Source organism: Coenobita brevimanus, chromosome 108, assembly GCF_032717465.1.
Source record: "Coenobita brevimanus isolate Jiangsu-jjx chromosome 108, ASM3271746v2, whole genome shotgun sequence".
NCBI lineage: Eukaryota > Metazoa > Arthropoda > Malacostraca > Decapoda > Coenobitidae > Coenobita > Coenobita brevimanus.
The window spans coordinates 8,022,511-8,045,669 of NC_137061.1; the positions used below are offsets into that span (position 1 = coordinate 8,022,511).

Sequence of the window (23,159 nt, forward strand, 5' to 3'; positions counted from 1 at the left end):
CGAAGGGGAGCTGCAAGGCTTGGTGGATGAGTGTGGGAGAGTGTGTAAGAAACGGAATCTAATGGTGAATGTTGGGAAGAGTAAAGTTATGGTCTTCGAGAGAAGTTGAGTCAGTGAATGTACAGTGAGGTTGGATGATGATGAAATGGAAAATGTGAGTGCATTTAAGTACTTGGGTAGTGTGATGAGTAAGGATGGAAGTTTAGGGGGTGAAGTGCTTGAAAGGGTACAACTAGGAAGAAAGGTTGGTAGTTCCTTGAAAGCAGTGATAAACATGGAAGTGAGCAAGGAAGTGAAAAAGTTACTACATGGCAGTATTGTGATACCATCTCTAACGTATGGAAGTGAAGCTTGGACCTTGCTGGAGGGGCAGAATTCAGGAGTGAGAGCAGTGGAAATGAGTTATTTGAGAGGATCCTTTGGAGTCAAATGGAGAGACAGACTGACAATTCAGGAAGTGAAGGAGTTTTGTGGTGTGTATGTGGATGTGATGGGAACCATTAGGAGAAACACGTTGAGGTGATTTGGCCACGTGGAGAGGATGGAGAGTGAGAGACTGACAAGGAGAGGTATGTGAGTGAGGTGGAGGGAGGGAGAGGGAGGGGGAGGCCAAGGATGAGATGGAGGGATGGAGTGTAGAGGTATATGAGAGAGGGGGGTGTGAGCTGGGAGCAGGGCAGTGAATTGGCGTTGGATGGGGCGACATGAGGCGATTTGTTTGTGACCACTCCTTAAAGGATTAAGGCATCTGGCAGTCGATAGATAAATAGATAGTATTGTCCCATATGATTGGCTGAAGAGTGTAATTATAAATATGTACAAGGGGAAGGGTCATGCCCTGGAAAGAGGAAATTATTGTATAGAGGCATAAAGCTTTTAGATCAGATAATGAAGGTAATGGAGAGAGTTCTAGAAGGTATGATTAGAGAAAGAGTGAATATTGATGAGATGCATTTTGGGTTTATGCCAGGCAAGGGGACCACTGATGCCATATTCATTGTTCGACAGCTTCAGGAAAAATATATAGGAAAGAAAAGGGAGCTGTACTTTGTTTTTGTTGATTTGGAGAAGGCCTTTGACAGAGTTCCTTGAGAGGTGGTGAAGTGGGCAATGAGAAAGCTTGGGATCAAGGAGTGGCTAGTTTGGGTGGTTATGGCCATGTATGTGGGTGCTCGCACTCAGGTAAGAGTGAAAGCTTCACTTCCATACGTTAGAGATGGTATCACAATACTGCCATGTAGTAACTTTTTCACTTCCTTGCTCACTTCCATGTTTATCACTGCTTTCAAGGAACTACCAACCTTTCTTCCTTGTTTTACCCTTTCAAGCACTTCACCCCCTAAACTTCCATCCCTACTCATCACACTACCCAAGTACTTAAATGCACTCACATTATCCATTTCATCATCATCCAACCTCACTGTACATTCACTGACTCAACTTCTCTCAAAGACCATAACGTTACGCTTCCCAACATTCACCATTAGATTCCGTTTCTTACACACACTCCCACACTCATCCACCAAGCCTTGCAGCTCCCCTTCATCTTCACTCAACAACACAGTATTCCCTTGTACAAAGGAAAAGGGGAAAAAAGAAGTGTGTGGTAATCATAGGGGCATTTGTCTTCTTAGTATAATAGGAAAAGTGTATGGTAGGATACTTATTGACAGAGTTAGAGAAAGAACAGAGGAATTAGTTGGAGAAGAACAGGGAGGATTTAGGAAGGGAAGAGGTTGTGTAGATCAGATATTCATTCTTAGATCTTTAGTGGAAAAGTTTCTAGAGAAGGGAAAGAAGTTGTATGCGGCTTTCATGGATTTGGAGAAAGCATATGACAGGGTGGATAGACAAGGATTGTGGAAAGTATTAAGAATATATGGAGTAGATGGAAAGTTGTTGAATGCTTTGAAGAGTATGTATGATGGTGCAAAGGCTGCAGTGCGTGTGGATGGTGAACTAAGTGAATTTTTCTCTTTGGAGATTGGGTTGAAACAGGGATGTGTTATGTCTCCATGGTTCTTCAATCTGTTCATGGATGGGGTAATAAAAGAGGAACATGGTAGGGTAGTGGATGTGGAGTGGCCCTGCTGAGAGAGGATAATGTTTGGAAACTCCCTGTACTGTTGTTTGCAGATGATACTGTGTTGTTGAGTAAAGACAAAGGGGAGCTGCAAGGCTTGGTGGATGAGTTTGGGAGTGTGTGTAAGAAACGGAATCTAAAGGTGAATGTAGGGAAGAGTAAAGTGATGGTCTTTGAGAGAGGTGAAGTCAGTGAATGTACAGCGAGGTTGGATGGTGAGGAATTGGAAAATGTGAGTACGTTTAAGTACTTGGGTAGTGTGATGAGTAAGGATGGAGGTTTGGAGGGTGAAGTGCTTGAAGGGGTACAGCAGGGAAGAAAGGTTGCTGGTTCTTTGAAAGCAGTGATAAGAAATAAGGAAGTGAGCATGGAAGTGAAAAAGTTACTACATGACAGTATTGTGATACCAACTCTAACCTACGGAAGTGAAGCTTGGACGTTGTTGGAAGGACACAAGTCAAGAGTGAGAGCAGTGGAAATGAGTTATTTAAGAGGAGCCTGTGGAGTCACATGGAGAGACAGGCTGACGAATGAGGATATAAAGGAACGTTGTGGTGTGGATGTGGATGTGATAGGAAGTGTTATGAGGAACACACTGAGGTGGTTTGGCTATGTGGAGAGGACGGAGGGTGAAAGACTGACGAAGAGAGTGTATGTGAGTGAGGTGGAGATGGGAAGAGGGAGGGGGAGGCCGAGGATGAGATGGAGGGATGGGGTGGAGAGGTATATGAGAGAGGGGGGTGTGAGTTGGGAGCAGGGCAATGAAATGGCGTGGGACAGAGCGACGTGGAGGCGATTTGTTTGTGGCCACCCCAAATGGGATTGAGGCGTCTGGCAATAGATAGATAGATAGATAGTTTTCTGTGAATGTTGGTGTGCATCAGGGGTCAGGTTTTAAGTCCCTTGCTGTGTATCATGGTACTTGAAGCCCTCTCACGTGACTTCAGAAATGGACTCCCATGGTAATTGTTTTATGTTGATGATTTGGTGTTGATTGCAGAGAATGAAAGAGAGGCGGAGGAAAGATTCAGGAAGTGGAGAGATGGTGTGGGGCACAGGGGCTTAAGAGTAAATGCATATAAAACATAAATGATGATATCTAAGGTTGGTGGTAGTACTGTCAAAGGAGAGGGAGAGTGGCCATGTGCAATTTTCCACAAGGGCATGGGAAGTAATTCCAACGTGTGCAGTGTTTGTGATAAGTGGGTGCATAAGAGATGTAGTGGTGTCAGAGGTTGACTGTGAGATAATGCTGATTTTATGTGTGTGGTGTGTTAGGGAGAACATGTGGAAATTGTCAGGCATGAAAGGATTGAATTTGCTGGTGAGTCTCTTGAGTGTGTGGAAGAGTTTTGTTATTTGGGAGACATGCTATGTGCTGGAGGTAGGGCTGGAGCTATCTCTGTGGCTAGAGTGAGGAGTGGTTGAAAGAAGTTCAGGGAGCTGTTGCTTCTCTGGACATTGAGAGAGCTCTCCCTGTGTGCTAGGGGATCGTTATATGCAGCATGTGTTAGGAGTATAATACTGTATGGTAGTGAGACCTGGGCAATAAAGAAAGAGGATATTTGCAGACTCAAATGTACAGAAATGACAATGATTAGGCAGATGTGCAATGAATCCCTGAGTGCGAGGCCTTGGAGGGCTAGGTTTACGATGGAAGAGTTGAGAGGTAGGATGGGGCTGGAGAGTATTTGTGTTGTGATGAGGAGAGGTAGATTGAGGTGGTTTTGGCATGTGGAGAGGATGGGGGATGATAGTTTGGTGCAAAAAGTGCGAGACGTTAATATTAGGGGTGGGGTTGCGAGGGGTAGACCAAAAAAGACCTGGGACGAGGTCATTAATTGTAACCTAAGGGTTATGGGACTGAACAGGGAGGCTGCCAGATATCGATCAGCATGGAGAGTCCCCATTAGGTGACCAAGGCTGATGCATGCAAGCATGTTAGAGCCTTCAAAAATGAAACTAAACTAAACGAAATGTTAATATGCAAAATAGAATGCCTGGGAACATTCAAAGGCTGTCACAAGTTATTCTACAGCAAATGGAAAAATATGGGCAAGTACACACCACTGCATGCCAGCCCTCTGGAGCACCAACCCACCAGACTTTGCCCAATACTAGTAGTAGTAGTAGTTGTTCCCTAGGCAGAAAAGCCCCGAGTCCATATGGAAGGCCATGGCCAAGACTGGGCTTCCCACAGAGCTCTCAAGGAGTGTATGTTGTGTTATTGATGCAAGTGATTGTGTGCAATGCATTGCAGTCCTCCATAATGTGCTTAATAGTATAGGGTGCTATATTGTATCCTGGACTGGCATCAGCAACTGAGTCATCCATCCTCTTCTGATAATGCAAGAGTGCACGATGATGCCCACATATCAGCCTGGCCAGGTGGACCCTGTCCTCACGAGGGAGATAGGATTCAGAAGGGTGGATATCAGGAGGCCATGCATGCAGCTATGTGTTGTCTTTGAGTGACCGAATGGGACGGCAAACAATTTAAGTATGGATATGCTTCTGGAAGCTGGTTTGAGGTGGGGGAATGGGGAGGGATGACAGTATTTGCGTATGATATTGTGTGTTGGATGTTGTTTTGATGTTCCTTGGTGTGTGTGGATGTGCTGCCATTTAGTGTAGTGGATGATGTGGGTTTTTGGAGGCTGCAGCAAGAATTTGGGTGTTTTTCATGTCTAGATGATCATTGACTTTGAGGACTTTGGTTTCTTGATGTAGGTGGTCTGTAAGTGTAGTAGCTCTGCAGCCTGTGAATGTTTTTAGGGCCTTGTTCTGTATGGTCTATAGGGTGTTGGAGTGTGTTTTAGTGATGTTAGAAGCCCAGGAAAGGCATGCATAATTCATCACCGAATGTATACAGGTATTCCCCTGTTTAATGATGCAATTTGTTAAGTAAAAACCCATCACCAGGTGGAGTATCCTATCTCGGGGTAGATTTAACATGTAAAGTATAGGATTGTGTTTTTGAGTCTTTGGTTTCCCCTCCAACCAAGTCCTAAACACACTCAAATGAGTCCAAAAATAAGTTTCCAGCTAACCTAAACCCCCAAGTAGCTTTAAAACAAGATTAATTGAGCTTAAATGCGGTTTATAATTCACCTAAATCCAAAAATAAAATCTGAAGATTGTCAAATATAGGTCTGGAAAAATCAGACTAACTAAACTGTACCCCAAAATGACAATTTTCTCCCCACCTGTGACTAAAACATATTAATCTAAGTTTACAAACAGTTATCAGTCAACCTAAACTCAAAATTTAAGTCTAAAATATCATCAAAATTGGTAAGAAAAAATAAATAAATAAATAAAAACCCATCGTTAAACCAGGGTTTGGCCATCATCAGGCGGGGTATGGTGGTATTTCTACCTCCATCGCTAAGCTGGGCTGCATCAAGGGGTATCATATCACGGGGTATACAGGCATACCTCAATTTACGAACATAATTGGTTCCAAGAGGCCGTTCACAAGTTGATTTTGTTTGCAAAACAAAAATCCCTTACAGTACTACACGTACAACATAAAACAACACTGTACTGTTCACTGATCTGTCGGTAGGGTTTTAAATGTTCTTAAGCAGTTTATATTGTATTATGAAATATAAATGCATAAATTAACACAAGAAATACACAAGAAAAACATACAGTATAAGACACAAATCTGTTCCTGCTATTGTCCGATGCTTATTTACAACTGATGAAAGATGATGGAACGTTGACCACCTGCGAAGATGTGGATGTGGCAGGCATTTCATTTTGTTTCATTTGTTGTAAATATACATCGGACAAAAGCGATCACAGAGTTATCTTATTTTATAAACATTACTGTAGCTCACCTGAGGACAGACATAGCAGAACTTTCAGGAAGTGAGAGGAGGCAGGTGGAGGAGTGGAGTTAGTTGGAAAATGTGGGTAAGGAGAGAGCAGTGGGCGAGTTGGGATTTTTAGGAGAAGTGGGCTGAACACACTTTATTATTTCGAGTTTTTATTCCATAGAGATGACACGTTACTTCTGAGATGGGCCAGAAACTCCACTATCAACATGCTTGCATTTAGCAGTCATATTAAATGGAGTGATGGTACTAAAAGCACAATGAGCAGCAATCCTCTCTTCTCCAGGTGAACAAAACAAAAACAACAGATGCCAGGTTATCCTCCTAGCGACCCGCCTCGCAAATACTGTACTGTCACCCACCACATTCAAAAGCAGTCGCAACGGGCCGCTACAAGCTAAATTAGTTTTCGTGGTTACGTTCTTACCTGTGAAATGTTCGTTACTTTTTTCGTGTTCGCATCTTTCAAATGCTCGAATCTTGAATGCTCATAAGTTGAGGTATGTCTGTACCTGCTTATTGTTTGCATACTGTTGTGGTGGTTTCTTTGTTGTGTCCAAATGTTGTATAGGCAAACGACCTTAGGGCATTGAGTCTTGGTGTTAATTTATTTTTAATGTTTGTGATGCATTGTTTAAATGACAGTGATGTATGTTACACCAAGGATTTTGTGTGTGTGTGTGTGTGTGGGTATTTACCTATTTGTAGTATATGTATGTTACACCAAGGATTTTGTGTGTGTGTGTGTGTGTGTGTGTGTGTGTGTGTGTGTGTGTGTGTGTGTGTGTGTATTTACCTATTTGTATTTACCTATTTGTAGTATACAGGAATTGAGCAATGCTCGTGTTGTCCTGTCTCCAAGTCCACATTTATCAAGTCTACCTTTATACACATGAATGTTTTTCTCATGCACCACCTCTTCGTCTAAGTCGTTCCAAATACTGTATTTATGTATTTACCTAATATACCTAATTGTGATATACACGGAATGTGCTATGCTCGTGGGTTTCCGTCGCTGTTTCTCAATAAGTCAAATTTAGCTTTAAACTCGTTTAAGTTTTTAGACTGGACGATCTCTTCGTCCAGGCTATTCCATAAGTCTATACTTCTGTAAGGAAAGCTATATTTCTTGATATCCTTCAAGCAGCTTGACTTTTTCAATTTCATTCCGTGTCCTCTTGTTGCTCTCTTATCCCATACAAACAGATCTTCTTTGTCAATTTTATATACTCCCACCATGGTCCTGAACACTGCAATCATGTCTCCCCTCTTTCTTCTTTCCACTTAGGAAGGCAAATCCAGCTTTAGCCTCTCTCTGTATGACAGGTCTGCCAGACTGGGGACCATTTTGGTTGCTGTTCTTTGTGTTCTCTCAATCTTGTTTATATCTTTCTTTTTGTGTGGGGGACCACACTACCGCTGCATATTCTAACCTGGGGCGGATCATGGCCACTATCAATTTTTTCATCATCTCCTCATCCATATAATGAATTGCTACTCTTATGTTAGTCAAGAGTTTATAAGTCTCTCCAACTATCTTGTTAATGTTCTTTTCTGGTGACAAACTATCATGGACCAGCACTCCCAAATCTTTCTCTTCTCTCATTTTTGTGTTTAATTCATTATCCAACAAATAATTCAGTGATGGCCTCCTGGTACTTTTACCCATTTCCAATATTTTACATTTCTTTACATTAAATTTCATTTCCCACATCCGGCTCCAATCGTGTATCCTATCCAAGTCCTCCTGCAGCATTTTGCAATCCTCCTCAACCTCTGCCATCCTCAAGATCTTTACATCATCAGCAAACAGACTTGCTTAACTGTTCACTCCATCTACCATATCATTTACGTAAATCAGGAACATTACTGGCGCCAGCACCGAGCCTTGAGGGACTCCACTTGTTACTTCCCTCCATCCAGATATCCTATCCTTTATTACTGTCCTCATTTGTCTCTCTCTCTCAAAAAGTCTCTCATCCATTCCAGAAGTTTCCCCTTCAGTCCTCCTATATATTCTAGTTTCCACATTAGTCTCTTGTGAGGTACCTTGTCAAAGGCCTTCTCTAAGTCTAAGTACACACAATCCACACAACCATCTCTCTCCTGTACCATGTCAATCGCTCTTGAGTAAAAGCTCAACAAGTTAGAAACACATGACCATCCACTTCTGAATCCAAACTGACATTCAGCCAAAATGTTCGTCTCTTCTAGATATTTTATCCATCTGTCTTTCAGGATTCTCTCACACAATTTTGCGACCATGCTGGTTAGAGACACTGGTCTATAATTCAGGGGTTCTTCCCTGTTTCCTCCCTTATAAATTGGTACCACATTTGCCCTCTTCCATTCTTGTGGCACTTTCCCCTCTTCCAGAGAACACACGATTAAACTGTGAATTTTATCCGCCAGTTGTTCTCTGCATTCCTTCTGTACCCAGTTAGAAATTCCATCTGATCCTGGGGCTTTCCTTTTATCTTGAGTTTCCAGTAATTTATAGACTTCCTGTACCTCCACTTTTATATCTTTTATCACCGGTACATTTCTAATCACTCCCTCCCCTTCCACAAACTCGTTTTCATTAGTGAAAACCGATTGGAAACATTTGTTCATTATTTCAGCTTGCATTGCTGCATCTTTATAGACCTCTCCTTTTACTTTCAGTTTGGTGATTCCTTCCTTTTGTTTCAGTTTCCCATTAACAAATCTATAAAACAGTTTGGGTTCATCCTTGCATTTGTTTATTATACCTTTTTCAAAATTTCTTTTTTTCTTCTCTACGTATTCTTGTGTATTCATTTCTAATTCTTTTATATTCTTCCTTTGTTCTGTTGTTACCTCTCTTTCTCCAATTGTTCCACGCCTTATCTCTCTCTTTTTTTGCTATCATACACCTTCTATAAAACCACTCCTTTTTCCTGTTTTCTTTCCCTCTTACTCTTGGTACAAATTTTTCCACTCCCAAATTATAGAGGTCTAGAAAGATATCCCACTTCCTCTGTATCTCTCTTGTTTCTCTGAATTTTCTCCAATCCGCATTTTCAAAAAAGTTTCTCAATCCTGTAAAATTTGCTTTCCCAGAGTTGTATCTTCCCTGTCTATGAAGCTCATCTCTTGGCTCGACGTTCCCTATTATCATCTGGAACTCAATGACCACATGATCACATTTTCCTAAAGGACAGAGATATTCCAGTGATTCTATTACATCGGGTTCTTTGGTAAACAGTAAATCTAACCTTGCTGGTGTGTCTTCACCTCGAAACCGTGTCTCTTCTTTGACCCATTGCGTCATCACATTATTCATTATTATATTTAATAACATAGTGCCCCACGAATCCTCGCCACCTCCCGAGTACCATTTCTCCCAGTTCACCTCTTTACAGTTAAAGTCACCCACCAAAATTATATTATTGCTTTTCTCAATTATTTTTTGTAAATAGCTATCCATATCTGACAACATCTCCTGGTATTCGTCATCCTTCCATGCTCTCGTCTTAGGGGGGACATATTCTACCGCCACATCTCTCTCAACATTCTCTCCAGTTTCTAATTTCATATATATCACTTCAGCCCTGCCTTCTCCCATTTCCACGGTATCTATATATTTGTTGTTCTTCACTGCTATCATCACTCCTCCTCCCATTTTTTCTTTTCTGTCTTTTTTCCACAGTTTGTATTTACCATCTCTCAAATGAACATCAATATCTTCTCTTAATTTGGTCTCTACAAAGCACATGACATCAGGTTCATGGTTCTCTCAAGAAATCGTTAATTTCAAGCCTTGCCGATATTAAACCATCAACATTAGTATATATCACCTTCAAATTATTTTTGATGTTTTTTATACCCTCTTCTCTCCTACTGTCTGTCAGTACCACTTCCTCAACTTCTGATCTGTCACAGCCATCCCCCTTAGTTTCCTTCACTTCTATTCCTTAAATACCACTTCCTTACTTTCATATCCATTACTCTCCAAAAAAAAGTATTACATTCTTCCTCTGTCCTCTCATCATTTTTTTCCTTTACTTCTTCCTTCAATGATTTTACAACTTCTTTTTCTTCTTCATTCAAATCTTTCCTTATTATAATATTTTCCATCCCTGCCTCTTTGCTTAATTTCCAGGTCACTTTAAGTATATCATCTACTACACTTTCTGCAGACAACTTGACTTTCATTGTGTGTGTGTGTGTGTGTGTGGTAGGGGGATGTTGTTTATGGTGAGGTGTGGAATGTGACTATGTTCTGCTGTTCAGTTTGTGAGAAGAGTCACTTGATTTGGCTGGTGCTATATTGAGTCTGTTTGTTGTGAACCATTCGTGTAGTGTGTTGAGGTAAGGTTTGAGGATGTATGCAGCTGTGTTTGTGCTTTGGTGAGTACGTGTAAGTGCCATGTCGCCTATGGTGTGCGGTGTGGGTATGTTGTACATGTATAGGCTAAAGAGCGCAGGGGACAAAACAGATCGTTGAGGGACGCCGTTTGTGAAGTTCCGATGTTTGATGACTGACCAGCAAATGTACGTGCACATCTGCCTGCTAAGTAGTTTGCCAGCTATCTTTTTGTGTTATTGTGCATGTTTGTATTGAATATTTTGTTTGTTTTGAATATTTTGTTTGTGTTGAATATTTTATTTGGCAGGGGATGGCATCAAAAGCTTTGCTGATGTCTAGTGTGACTAGGAGTGTTCTGTCGGTGGCCTAGCTTAATTGATGCCATCAAAAACTCTTTGTGTAAGTCTGTGAGAAGGGTGTTTGTGGAGTGTAATGACCTAAAACAGTAGTTATGATGGGGCAAGGGGGATGTGAGGTGTTACTAATTGTAATAATAGTTGTTCAGTGACTGGAAGGAGTACAGAGGAGTGTGATGGGGTGGTGTGAGGAAGGCAGCATGGGGTCTTTGTTGGGTTTGGGGATAGTGATGATAGTACCATGTTTCTAGATGTTGGGTATTATGGTGTGTGAGTAGCTGTAGTTTGATATATTGGTGACTGCTTGTATGTCCTGTGGTCCAAGATATTTAAGGTGTATGTTGATTATGGTGTCAGGGCCACAGGCAGATGAGTGCCTAAGGTTGCTGATGATGTGCTTCATCTGTATTTAAGTGAAGAGTGCGAAGTCTGGGCCTGTGGGGAGCTGTCCCTTGTGTTGGATGACACATTGGTCGTCGCGATGGGGGTTTAGTTAACTGACGTGTGAAAAGTGATTGATAAGAGTTTTTGCTTGTTGTTTATTTGAGGGCTTGGTGTCTGTTGTTGTGATGGCAGCATGTGATTGTGTAGTGTTGCTGTTGGAGAGTGTGATATTATTTAGTGTTTTGTAAAGTTTGCTGGTGTTTGTTTTGTGATCAAGTGTTGTAGAGTTTGCTGGTGTTTGTTTTGTGATCAAGTATTTGGAGATAATTATTCTAATTTAGTTCTTGCTGCTCTGATATCTTATTGGTTATTTGTGCATTGAGTGCTTGTATTTGTTGTATGGTGTCTTGTGTATGGGGTGTTTGGGAGTGTTGCAGTGTGTCACTTTCACTGATGAGGTCTTGAATTTCTGGTGTGAAATTACGGTTATGTCTCTTCCTGTTGCCTCTAGGGATGTGTTTTCTGTCTGCATTTTGAATAATTGTAGTGAAAGTGTACACAGCAGTGTTGGTGTTTGTGATGGATGTACTGTTTAAAATTTCAAAGGGTGGGTCTGTTTCAATTGTGAAGGCCTCCCAGTTGGCTTTCTTATACTTAGTGTACGGTATGTGTGTCTGTGGCCAGCTGGGGTGATTTTGGTTTTGGTAGTGCTGATGATTGGGTCGTGGTCAGAACCAAGAGTTTTGATCCCTCTCCAGGATGTTGTGGGGGCAGGTTTTGGGGAGCAAAAGTTTGATATCTGGGGATGAGGGGAGGAAGAGGGTTTGGTGTGGGATATGGGTATGTTGATGGAGATTGTTGAGGATGAAAAGATTATCTGTTTTGGATTGTAGTACCAGCCCCCTGTTTGTGTCAGGGTTGTTGACATGCCAGGCTGACATCTTGGCGTTGAAATCACCACCCAGGATGATATTGGGTATGTTAGTGGTGTGGTGTATTTGAGAATAATTGTGTGGTACTGTGGGAGATGATTGGGAGGGGAATGAATGTATTGGCGATTGTTATGTGTGATTTGTTGCCAGTGCTTATTTTAATTGATTATATTTCTGTATTTCTGAAGTATGGGGGTGGGATTGTTGTCGAGTGGATTTGGAAGTTGTGTAGATTGGCTTGGGAAGAGGGAAGGGTTCCAGAGGACTGGAAATCAGATATAATTGTTCCTTTATACAAAGCAAAAGGGGAGAGAGAAGTATGAGGTAACCATAGGGGTATTTGCCTTCTTAGTGTGATTGGAAAAATATATGGTAGAATACGCATTGATAGGGTTAGGCATATAACAGAGGAGCTAGTTGGAGAAGAACAAGGGGGATTTAGGAAGGGAAAAGGGTGCGTAGATCAGATATTTGTTCTAAGATGTTTAGTGGAGAAGTATCTAGGGAAGGGAGAGAAAGTGTATTCTGCCTTCATGGACTTGGAGAAAGCATATGACAGAGTAGACAGGCAAGGTGTGTGAAAGGTATTAAGAATATAATTATGGAATGGATAGGAAATTGTTGAGTGCTGTGAAGAGTATGTATGAGGAAGCTAGGGCTACGGTGCAAGTAGATGGTGAGCTGAGCGAGTTCTTTGATCTCAATGTGGGACTGAAACAGGGATGTGTGGTGTCTTCATGGCTGTTTAATATATTCATGGATGGGGTTGTAAAGGAGATGCAGGGTAGGGTAGTGGATGTGGGGGTGGCTATAATGAATGAGGGTTAGGTGTGGAAGATTCTGGTGTTGCTGTTTGCTGATGATACAGTATTGTTGAGTGAAGATGAATGGGAGTTGCAAGATTTGGTGAATGAATTTGGGACAGTGTGTAGGAAGAGGAATCTGAAAGTGAATGTAAACAAGAGTAAAGCTATGGTGTTTGAGAGGAATGAAGTCACAGAATGTACAGTGAGGTTGGATGGTGAGGATATGGAGAATGTGAGTGCATTCAAGTACTTGGGTAGTGTGATGAGTAAGGATGGAACCTTGGGGGATGAGGTGCTTGAAAGAGTACAGCAGGGAAGGAAGGTTACTGGTTCACTGAAAGCGGTGATGAGAAATAGGAAGGTGCATATGGAAGTTAAGAAGTCACTGCATGATTGTATTGTGATCCATACCCTGACGAATGGAAGCCAGGCATGGACCTTGCTAGAGGGGAAGAAGTCAAGAGTGAGAGCAGCAAATATGAGTTACCTGAGAGGAGCATGTGGAGTGACGTGGGGGGATGGGTTGACGAATGAAGTAGTGAAAGAACGTTGTGGGGTGGATGTGGATGTGATTGAGATAATTAGGAGAAATACACTGAGGTGGTGTGGACAAGTGGAGAGGATGGAGAATGAAAGACTGACTTAAAGAGTGTATGTAGGTGAAGTAGAGGGAGGGAGAGGGAGACTGAGGATGAAGTGGAGGGATAGGGTTGCGAGGTATATGAGGGAAGGGGGAGTGAGTTGGGGGGAAGGCAGTCGAATGGTGGATGACAGAGTGACTTGGAGACGTTTTATCTGTGGCCACCCTTTTCCAGGCTTAAGGCATCGGGCTATAGATACACCCACCGCAAGTGAGATGGTGAAACACTCTGCACGTCAGTGCATGCCCAGAAGCAAGAGTGGGAGCATATGTTCCCATTGCTCCGACCTTGCACCTCCCTCTTTTTTGTATGCATTACTGTTTGCCCAGTTATTTTCCTAGAGTCGAGTTGTCATGCCTGGAAAGTACTGCTCAGTGGATGAGAGGGTCCATATCATTGCTTGGAGGCAAGATAATGTCCCAGTCAACACGATTTGTGAAAGTACTGGACGTGCAAAGTCAACCGTCATGAAGATTCTTGCTGCAGTGCGTGTCCTGCTACCTGATATCATACCAGAGCACAAGCATGGAGGTGGAAAGAAGATGACAACTTCCAGAGGTACAGATACGCTTCTGAAGAAGGAAGTAATCAGGAATCCTCGACTGACAGCAGCAGAATTGAAGAGAATGCATCCCTAGCTCTTACAAGACGTCTCAATTCGAACTATCCAACACCACTTGCAGAAGGAGCTGGGTTTGCCAAGCCGCACCGCAGCCAAGAAACCACTTCTCACTGATCACATGAAGAAGCAGCGCATTCAGTTTGCCAAGAAGTACGGTATACACACTGGACATCGGATGAATGGAGAATAGTTATGTTTTCCGATGAAAGCACATTTCAAGTGTTCCAGGTGCGTTCTGCCAAGGTTCGTCGCCTTGCCTCCCGTAGTCGATATGACCCTGCTTACATGGTGCCGACTGTTAAGCATCCACAGTCAGTAATGGTATTTGGGTGTTTCTCAGGTGAAATGGGAAGGGGAGGCCTCTACTTTCTTCCTAAGAACTTGATAATGGATGGTGGCCGGTACATTCAAGTTCTGAAAGATCATTTGTTTAAATTTTTTGCTATTCATGGGTGCCACTTTTTCATGCACAATTCAGCTCCATGTCACAAGTCAAGAAAGGTGACAAAATGGCTTCAGGATGATTGGATTAAGGACCTCGACTGGCTTGGCAACAGTCCAGATCTAAATCCAATAGAAAACTGCTGGGCAGAGACAAAGAAAATCATGGCAGAGAAGAAGACACCCAATCTGGACAACCTTAAGACTGAACTGACAAATGTTTGGTGAAAAAAAATGTCCTTAGATTACTTTGGAGACCTAAGTGATTCCATGCCAAAATGCATCCGACTGGTCCTGAAAAACAAGGGAAACATGATTTCATATTAATGAATGGCATTTCATGAACAAACATTGTGATATACAGTACTATGATTTCTGTATTTTTTAATACCTTGTGGGGGGAGGTCCTAAGTCAATTTGTTGTAGCTGTAGATAGATAGATAGATTTCTTTCGTGGTGTCGTGTGGGAGGAGAAGTATTTTTATGTGTGCACTAGTATCTGAAAAGTTGATGGCCTGGTGTACTAGGGTGATGAGTCCACTGCCACTGCTGTCGGCCCAGTCTTGTCTGACGATGGTAAGTTACTCCAGTTACCTGTCCACCACAGCCTGTATGTTATTTTGATCAATTTAGTATTGATATAATTTGCATCAGCAATATACAAGAGGATTGTGAGGTGCAATGTGCTGAATAAATTGCTAAGAAGAGATGTTACGAATCAGTAAAGCCATTTAGTAAACAGTACCTCTCTGTTTGATGGCCCATAAATCTGGGACTCTTCTTTTGTTGTCATTGAAGCAAAGGCTCATCAGGAGGTGGACCCAGTGCACTGCAGGTGGAAGTTGCCCTTCTCCTATAGTCCACCATGTTTCTTAAAGGAGGATAGAGAGGGAGGGAGTTGAGTGACACAACCAGGCAGATTGTATCAGTGCCATCAGGTGAAATATTCCCTCTCCAGGACTTTTGTTTGGCCAAGAAGTTTTGTTGTTGATCTTTGACCGTCTTCTAACTATTGATAAACAAACCAAGGCTTATAGTATACAACCATCAGCAAAAGTTTGCCAACAATCTGCTGCAAGCATGTGACCTGCTTTCCATAGGTCTCATTCCATGGTGACAGAGTTTCCTTCCTTGTCATACACTTTTGTTGTGCACTGCATATTGCTGTCATGTAGAAATAGTTCATGAAACACCTTCCCTTGCCACAGCCAGCAAGGAAAGATCAGTGAACATTTGACCATGACTGTACTGTTTGTCCCAGAGATGACATAGCCGGCCTATGTGCTTGACAATGCATATGGAGACCAGCATGAGGTGCAGTGCATATTAAGTGAATTTTGTCATCCCTTTTGTGAATTTATTTGTGCCTGTACCTGTCATCAGATAAAAGTGTGATATAGTATGTTGTGATACAAGGAGAGAGAGAAAGAGGGGGGGGGGGATCACGTTATTCTGGTAATTTTTTAATGATAAGATGCTTTCAATAATGTAGAGGGTAAGGTCTATAAGGGGTGGTGTTGTATGCATCTCAGTAAAGCATTGACTGTCGTGGTATAGTGGGATGGTGCTGAGAGGCTAGTGTCCTTGTGTTATCCATTATTGGAACTCATCACTGATAACATGATATGTGGAGCAGATGTAGATAACATGCATGCACCGGTATCTGATAGTGGGGAAGCCTAACCCTGTTCAGTGCCAGTCGTGATATACAGTGTGCCCAGTGAGAATTTGGTGGTCTTCGGCCAGTTATTTTAGGACCAATTATTAGTAGGAAATGGGTTCAGTTGTGATCCATTACAGAACTACAGTTATTGATGATGATATGAGTGAAAATGGTCACCATCATAAGTAACCCATATGGTCATCAGTATGTTAGTAATTTGGCAGTTGGTTTTTAGTTAGGTTTTTATTGAGCAAGTCACAACTATTCACAAGCCCTTTTCATTACTTTTTATTGCTTCCCAACATGTGGGGTTGGGTATACCATCCAGTAGTGTAAATAGCTTCCTGATTTACAAAAAACTGTTTGGCTTGTCACTCGCTCTAGAATAATTCAAGGGTAGCTGCACAGTAACTGAGTGGATGGTTGGTGCCTTCTCTCTGACATGTAGAAGTGAAGCTTGGACTCTTTTGGAGGGACATAAGTCAAGAGTTCAAGAGTGAGAGGAGTGAAAATAAGTTATATGGGAGGAGCATATAGAATTACATGGAGAGAGAGACAGACAAAGGAGGAAGTAAAGGAGTGTTGTGGTGTTGATATGGATGTGCTGGAGGGTGTTTGGAAATGGTTTGGCCATGTGGAGAAAATGGAGAAAGAGAGACTGACTAAGAGACAGAGCTGGGCACCTTCACAATCACTTCTGCAGTGTGCAATTTCTGCGGTAGCAGACCACATGATTTCAGTTGTGGAATTGTGATTGCGGCAAACTCATCCGAAACTTGCAGTTTTGCGTTGCAGAAGTACTTTTGCAGTCGCAATCCTGTCCGCAATCTCCCACGTGGCGGTCATGGCAGTTAGTACAAGCTACTGCATGACATGTGAATATCAAGCTTGAACAGGATTCCCGGCCGGCAGCGGTGGTGGGTGAGACGTTGCTGCGTCAGTTAGCAGTAGGGATGGGCAATACCAGGAGAAATTATTTGATATGATATGATACGATATACTATAAGCCAGCATGGCAGTAAATTTTGTGGCACGCATAGCTAACCATGCACAGTTGTGACGTGTGGGTGTGAAGAAGTGTCAAGTGTCACAAGTGTGAACTTCTGAACTTAAACTTCTGAGTCAGTGAGGATGCTGAGAAGTGGTCTGAGTGAAGTTATGAATGGAGTCACTAGTGAGTAGTGAGGGTCAGTGTGACTGGGTGTTACTGTGGGAAATTAATCTCATAAATAGATTATAATTGCAATACTGTAATTCACTACATTACCAACCAGTTTACATCCTGTTTGTTCACTTTGTATTGAATATTGCAAAACTGGATTGTGGTTGTGGTACTGAGGTAGCGAAACTGCACATTCCAAGTTTATTGCGGAATTGCAGTAGCGGAAGGTAAGGGTCAGAGGCTGTGGAATTACGATTGTGGAGTTGAACTTTAGATTGTGGTGCCCGGCTCTGCTAGGAGAATGAATGTAAGTGAGGTGGAGTAGGAGACCAAGAATGAGATGAATTGGTAATTGAGTGACGGTAGCGTGAGTTGGAATGCGGGCAACCTGACGGCACAGGACCAGGTGACATGGAGGTGATTTATTATTGGCTAACCCCTCAGCAGTCGAGGATTCATGGTTTAGTTAGATATATTATTCAGCTGTGGAGGTACCCACAATCCACTCCTTTTCTGTAGTGCTGCCTTCAGGTTACTGTGCAAAGTAACAACCTTTGTGGTTTCTTGTAGCCCAGGAAACCTGTTTACTACATCAAATAAAAACCATGGAAGATAATGTCAGGTGGCCCACTGGATTGAGATGGACTAACTGGCTGTGGCCCATAAACCTTTACATCTAATGAGTGGTTGTGTTTATCACTGACATATGCCAGCACATGTTTTATTTTGCATGTAGCCTCAGTGGTTGAGTGGATAGCTGTGCATCAGCCAGTTCCCTTGATGTAGATTCACCCATCTGAGGCCAGACATTATGAGGATACTGCAGTATGTCCTTCTGTATGATATTGCATGTTCACCCTGCTGAAGTTTTCTTATCACCTTCACTACAATGCCATATCTTTATAATTTATTCTTTGCTACAATCAGATGATTTTATTTGCTTTAAGAAAGTCATGTAATGGTTGAGGATTAAGAAAGACATCATCTTATCCCCACGGTTCAAAGTCACTCTAAGTCAGTGGTATTTAACTTTTTTTTTTTTTTTTTTTTTTTTTTTTTTTTTTTTTATAGTGTTGGTACTCCTTTAGCTCTCTGAGTATCCTCTCATCAACGCATGTCAGAAAGCAGATTTAGGTATTTCATACATTGTTAATGTTGTGTAATCAAGGTGGCAACTAACAGAGTAGTATCACACAGTAGTTCAGTGAACTACAAATACAGCCAACTGTTGTGCCACACTCAGTGGGTGTATAGGGGTCTCCTCCCACAGGGGGAGTGGCCATCCAGGGTCCCAGACAATGCTGATATGGACAATCATAAGGCAGGCAGTTCCAGGTACCCCTGCTAGTACACTATAAGTTAATGAAAATCTCCGCCTGTTGGAAGAGAATGAACTATATTAGAGTTGGCCATCCACATCAGGCATGTGCAAGCCGGCCACTATAACACATACATATTCAGCTTGAGGGAAACCTCCTTATAGTGGCAGAGATAAGAGTGTTGTGGCTGTGATAAGAGTGTGATGTTTGATTCATGTTGTTACTGATTTCCAGGTACAGTATAGATAAGTCAGTGGTTACCTAACAATAATTTAAAGTGCTTGTGCTCATCCAACTTTATAGTATGTTTAACCTGACAAGGATTCCTATCCCAGCTCAACTCATTTGATGACCAAGCATAGCCAGCTTAGAGGGTCAGTTTAACTATTAATAGAGGAGGCATTCCTGCCTTTGAACTAGAACTCATTGAATTTCATGCAGCCACAACTTGGTATTCAAATTGTGGTAATGGCCCAGTTCCGTTGGATGAAAACAAATTGGCTATACCCTTAACATCTTTGTGTAAGTAAATATTGCACAGTGGATACAGAGCATTAACCATGCACGTCTTTTCACTTGATGGCAGCTGTTCGTGTGCTGTGATTTTGAGCCGTTTCCCTTCTCAGTCCTTTGTCCCCTAGATTTGCATGCCACACCGTATCCCACATCTTCCTCAATCTGCCTCTAAACATTCTTTCTTCCACATTCAAACCTGTGGCTCTCCTAAACCAGCCATCCTCCTCCTCCCTCTCAGTGTGCCAATAAATCATCTTACTCACTGGTTCAGATCATTTATTTAATAATATACAGTATTTATTCCTTATGCCAAATCTCTCACAGTTCTTATTTCTGTCGTCTGCTGATGACCTTTTCACCCATCCCCGCATTCTCATCTGTACATTCCAATTTGCATATATCCTCTTCACTCACTGGCCATGTCTAAGTGCCATACAACATAACACATCACATATGTGATTTGTAGGGACTACCCTTTATAGTCAGGAGAGGCTTAAACTTCTTCCATCCACTTCTCATTCTGAAAGTGGAACTTGCTGCTGCTCCTCTTGCTGCACGCAGAATGCCATTCAGGCAACACAACTGCCACATGCATTCCAATTGGCTGTCACCCCAAGCAACACTTTCCATTCTGTCGTCATCATCTCAAACACCTACAGTATACTTATCTCATTCATAAAAGTCATCACATCTTGGGGTCTACTTTAAATACCACATCATCTCCTGTGTACCCATGAGTTACAAGTTGTACACAGAACATAATTGCTCCCAACTTCCTTTTGACACAAAGCACAGAGCCATACATGTTGTTCCAAGACATAACTTCCCTCACACCTACTATAGTCGATTCATTTTGCCTCACAAAGTTCCATAACCCCTTTTGGCTCAAACCCTGTTTGGCTCAGTTGATGGCAGGTGTAGTCAAGATTGGAGGTCTGACTTAACTGCAAGCTAGGGACACTTACTTATACCTCATAAGTAAGGTTCATGAAATTCCATACAACCCTGATACAGTATTCAGGTTGTGAGAGCAGTCCAGCTTTGCCAGATGTAAACAAACTGATGCCAACCATGACCATTGTTTTTTTTCAGTATCAACTCTTATTCTCTTTGCTTCCATCTCATTGCTCCTCCTCCCGAATTTCTTTCTGGCCTCCTGCTTGCTTTAGCATTCAAAAGTAAACCATTAGTATATAAAAGCTCCAATGGCAATCCACTTCTGAACTCTCTTGACAGTGCTTCAGATGTTAGAATGAACAGTAGTGGACTCAGCATTATAATAATGATGATGATAATAATAATAATAATAATAATAATAATAATATAATAATAATAATAATAATAATAATAAAAATTATAATAATAATAATCTATCTATCTATCTATTGCCAGACGCCTCAATCCCGTTTGGGATGGCCACAAACAAATCGCCTCCACGTCGCCCTGTCCCCCGCCATTTCACTGCCCTGCTCCCAACTCACACCCCCCTCTCTCATATACCTCTCCACCCCATCCCTCCATCTCATCCTCGGCCTCCCCCTCCCTCTTCCCCCCTCCACCTCATTCACATACACTCTCTTCGTCAGTCTTTCACCCTCCATCCTCTCCACATGGCCAAACCACCTCAGTGTGTTCCTCATAACGCTTCCTATCACATCCACATCCACACCACAACGCTTCTTTATATCCTCATTGGTCAGCCTGTCTCTCCATGTGACTCCACAGGCTCCTCTTAAATAACTCATTTCCAACACTCTCACTCTTGACTTGTGTCCTTCCAACAACGTCCAAGCTTCACTTCCATACGTTAGAGTTGGTATCACAATACTGTCATGTAGTAACTTTTTCACTTCCATGCTCACTTCCCTATTTCTTATCACTGCTTTCAAAGAACCAGCAACCTTTCTTCCCTGCTGTACCCTTTCAAGCACTTCACCCTCCAAACCTCCATCCTTACTCATCACACTACCCAAGTACTTAAACGTACTCACATTTTCCAATTCTTCACCATCCAACCTCACTGTACATTCGCTGACTTCACCTCTCTCAAAGACCATCACTTTACTCTTCCCTACATTCACCTTTAGATAATAATAATAATAATAATAATAATAATAATAATAATCCATCCATCCATCATCCAATCCTACACTGCCCCATGAGGAGCATAGGAGCCTGGGGCTAGGCAGTTGGTCCCGACATTTAAGATGAGAGTGACCAGCCTCACCCATCCCTGAGTGCCATTACATGAGCAATCAGCCCCAACCACCCCTTGGATATTATGGTATAATAATAATAATAACAGTATTCATAATCTATATGTTGCCAGACGCTTTAATCCTGTAAGGGGTGGCCACAAACAAATCGCCTGCATGTCGTTCTGCACCCCGCGATTTCACTGCCCTGCTCCCAGCTTACACCCCCCTCTCTCATATACCTCTCCGCTCCATACATCCATCTCCTCCTTGGCCTTCCCTTCCCTCTCTCCCCCTCCACCTCCCTCACATACACTCTTCTCATCAGTCTCTCACTCTCCATCCTCTCTACATGGCCAAACCACCTTAAAGTGTTTCTCCTAATGCTTCCTATCACATCCACATCCACACCAAAACACTCCTTCACTTCCTCATTTGTCAGGCTGTCCCTCCATGTGACTCCACATACTTCTGTCAAATAACCTATTTCCACTGCTCTCACTCTTGACTTTTGCCCCTCCAACAAGGTCCAAGCTTCACTTCCATACATTAGAGTTGGTATCACAATACTGTCATGTAGTAGCTTTTTCACTTCCATGCTCACTTCCCTGTTTCTTATCACTGTTTTCAAAGAACCATCAACCTTTCTTCCCTGCTGCACCCTTTCAAGCACTTCACCCTCTAAACTTCCATCCTTACTCATCACACTACCCTGGTACTTAAATGCACTCACATTCTCCATTTCCTCCCCATCCAGTCTCACTGTACATTCACTGACTTCACTTCTCTCGAAGACCATAACTTTACTCTTCCCTACATTCACCTTTAGATTCTGTTTCTTACACACTTTCCCAAACTCATCCACCAAGCCTTGTAGCTCCCCGTCGTCTTCACTTAACAACACGGTATCATCTACAAACAACAGTACAGGGAGTTTCCAAACACTGCCGTCTGTCACTCCCCTACCTTGTATCTCTTTTATAACCCCATCTGTATATAGATTGAACAGCCATGGAGACATGACACATCCTTGTTTCAATCCAACCTTCAGATAGAAAAATTCACGTTAGTTCACTATCCACACGCACTGCAGCCTTAGCTCCCTCATACATACTCTTCACGGTCTTCAACAACTTCCCATCTACTCCGTATATTCTTAATACTTTCCACAATCCATGCCTATCCACCCTGTCATATGCTTTCTCCAAATCCATGAAGGCTGCATACAACTTCTTTCCCTTCACTAAAAACTTTTCCACTAAAGATCTAAGAATGAATATCTGAACTACACAACCCCTACCCTTCCTAAAGTCTCCCTGTTTTTCTCCAACTAATTCCTGTTTTTTCCCTGACTCTGTCAATAAGTATCCTACCATACACTTTTCCTATTACACTAAGAAGGCAAATACCCCTATGATTACTACACACTTCTTTTTCCCCTTTTCCTTTGTACATGGGAATAATTATACCTGATTTCCAACCCTTCCGGACTCTACCTTCCTCCCAGGCCAATCTGCACATCTTCCACATCCATTCTACTACTATCTCTCCCCCATGTTTCAGCATTTCATCACACACTCCACCAACTCCTGGGCTTTCCCCATTTTAACTTTCTTCATTGCTTCCACAACTTCCATCCTACTGATTTCTTCCTGTCTTCTCACCTCCCTCCTTCTCCCAGCCATTCCCCAGCCACTTATACTCTCATTACTTCCATTCTCAATGTTCAGCAGTTCATTAAAGTGTTCTCTCCATCTGCTCACTTTTTCTCCTTTCTCCACTAGTAATCTACCATTTTTGTCTTTCACTCCCCAATAATAATAATAATTATTATAATTGTGGTAGTTGTTGTACAATTTCCACTTAT

At 42.2% G+C, this 23,159-nt stretch overlaps 1 protein-coding gene across 1 annotated transcript in view; it reads left to right on the forward strand.

Moving 5' to 3' along the window:
* Window positions 1-23,159, forward strand: part of egh (beta-1,4-mannosyltransferase egh) — a 180,211-nt gene that overhangs the window by 139,211 nt on the left and 17,841 nt on the right. The window lies entirely within an intron of this gene.